Here is a 2661-nt window from a genome sequence, read left to right on the forward strand (position 1 = left end):
TTACACTCAAGCTTTACATTCTGTGCTTTGGGGAAATCTGAGAACACAGACTAGTGAGGAAGATGAAGAAAAAGGAAACCATGGGACAGTGGCACCTAATCATCCAGGGACCAGTCTCCAACAGGAGCCCCTTGGTATGCAGATGTCTTATAGGCACCTGAAAGCTGCTTTAAACCAGCCTGTACTAGAGCCAGTAAAGGTGTGAGACGCAAAAACACCACACCAGCATCTTCACCCTGCATCCACCTTACAGATGGCTGAGCACACAGCTGCCTACACAGTGTGCTCTGAGGGGCTTGGGAGGGGTCACTGCTCCTGTCTTCTTCCTGCAGAACAGCCTTCCTTACAAGGTCAAAAATGTCACCATCCATCATTCGCTCCCTTTACTCAAGCACTGCCCTCTTTCTAGTTTTTTGTTTTTTTGTTTGTTTGTTTGTTTGTTTGGCTGTACCGAATCTTAATGGTGGCATGCGATCACTTAGTTGCAGCACGTGGGATCAAGTTCCCTGACCAGGAATCGAACCTGGGCCCCCTGCATTTGGAGTGCAGAGTCTTAGCCCCTGGAACATCAGGGAAGTCCCTCCCTCTAGTTTTTATTCAATTATAAATACTCAAGAAATATGCCACACTCATTCCCTGGTACTTTTCTATGCATAAGTGGAACCAAGAAGTAGGACAAGCCGGGGAGGATGGAGACCAGGTAGGAGGGGGAGATGGAATCTCAACAGCACAAAACCTTTTCCTACATCAAACATTTGCTGGGTCCAACCCCATCCTTTTGACATGTACTTCACTCTCACTGCAAGGAAAATTCTGAGCCTGTGGGTATGTTTTCATAAATTATTAAACCGTCTTTCCAAGATGGTCTAGATTGGAAAACACTGTGGCAAAGGAAAGATACCAAGTGAGCAAAACAATGTAAAGCATCTCACATGGCACATATCACTTAATAAATGTTCCATAAATAAATGTTTCCTCCCTTCCTTTCCTAGAGTTGCAGTATCTCTAGTGTATTAATTTTTCTGCGTGTGGTTACATTCCTCAGAAGTGTAGGTTTCATGTCTGGAATAACAGGAAATCCCAAGTAAGGTTCATAAGAAATCGATCTTTGGGAGGAAACAACAGCCATGGGTATCAGGGTGTCTCATACCTGTTGGCTGGATCCAGCTTATAGTTTCATAAGTGGTGGAAATTAAAGAAAGTCCAGAGAGTTGAGATGCTTACTGACCAGAAGAGCACAACTGTATGTTCAGACCTGAATCACAAAGGCTCCTGGGAGACAAGGCAGCACCTCCACCCCAGGAAAATTGGTTTTGTTCTAAGCAGCCAAGGACCACACGGATTGCATTTCCAAAGTGTGTTCTTAGATGTGCCTCTCAAAATTAAATTCCATGTTCCATGGGGAAAAAAAAAGAATAATCAAATAAGTTCAGAAGGTCCTGAGTTTAACTGATTTTTACTTCAAGTTTTCTGAGGCCCTTTACTGTTTTAGGACTCAAGGTTGATTTCCTAACAGAAGGGTTTCTTGGAAAAACCTCAAAGACCAGTGTGTTCTTTACGATCCACACATGCACCACCCTGAAAATCAGGCTACCATGATTCTAGCTGCAGGTCTGCCACTGTCTGGCTGTGCAGGGATAGCACAAGCCACTTAACCTCCTTGGATCTCATCTTCCTTGTCCTGCTGAGTTAAGGAGCCTATCTAAGGTGTTCATATCTTCAGGATTCAGTATCTATCCCAGAGTCAGCATTGACCAGAGCCCAACCCCTTAGAACAACAAACCCCTCAGAGGGCTACCTGGTACTTTCTCCCCTTGACCAGACCTTAGTCTTGAACTCATTATTCATCATCACTGCACAGCTCTGGTCCATGGCAGTGATACACACTGACCTGAGTGCCTGCAGCAAGTTCACACAGCCCCAGATTCTGCCCGGTCTGGTTCTACCTCTGTGACTCACTCATCTCCATCTGTGACACTTGAGTGTTCCTCAACGTCATCCCGCTGTGCCTGGGATCACGTGTCCTGTGTTCGGAGCTCACCAGACCTCACCGGCAGCTCCACCCATTATGTCTTCAGCAGTTTTTTTTTGGATGCCGATTTTTTTTTATTTCCAAATCATTTGATTTGTTTCTTATATCTTCCTCTTTTTTCCTACCAACACTGGCCCGCAGTTTTGCTTTTTTCTCTTTCTTCCCCAAATAGCCACTTCCTTCCTTCTCATCCTCCCACTGTTCTCTGTGGCTTCCCTGTAGCTTTCAGGGCAAAAGTTGCCATTGCCCTTCCATGTTAGGACCCTGAAATCCAACACTCCCTTCCATGGCGACACAGGATCAAGTTAGCTATTCACTGGGGTGACCACAGAATTTATCCTCCAAACAGATACTTTTTGAGTGAAGGAGGGTGCTGTTAACAATTATGCCAAAACAATAGTATACCGGGACTGTTGCTGGTGGAATTCTATGGTCACCCCATTGTGTGCAGACATATGATTTGCTCTATGGCTGACATTTTATAAAATTTTCTTTTATGAGTGGCATTTATGTCCTAATCTTGCAGATTGGAAGCACTATACCTTGAATATAGTGCTTGATTTACACGCATTGCATGTGTCTGACCATCCCCTACATCAGCCAAATTCCTCCTCTAAATAATGAGCTCC

At 44.6% G+C, this 2661-nt stretch overlaps 1 non-coding gene across 1 annotated transcript; it reads right to left on the reverse strand.

Annotated features, from left to right (window-relative positions):
- Window positions 1-502: 502 nt before the first annotated feature.
- TRNAW-CCA (transfer RNA tryptophan (anticodon CCA)) lies at window positions 503-575 on the reverse strand. Its single transcript has one exon. It is a non-coding gene; the product is annotated as a tRNA-Trp (tRNA).
- Window positions 576-2661: the final 2086 nt, after the last annotated feature.

The sequence above is a fragment of the Giraffa tippelskirchi genome, chromosome 13 (assembly GCF_054371585.1).
Source record: "Giraffa tippelskirchi isolate mGirTip1 chromosome 13, T2T-mGirTip1v1.2.pri, whole genome shotgun sequence".
Taxonomy (NCBI): Eukaryota; Metazoa; Chordata; class Mammalia; order Artiodactyla; family Giraffidae; genus Giraffa; species Giraffa tippelskirchi.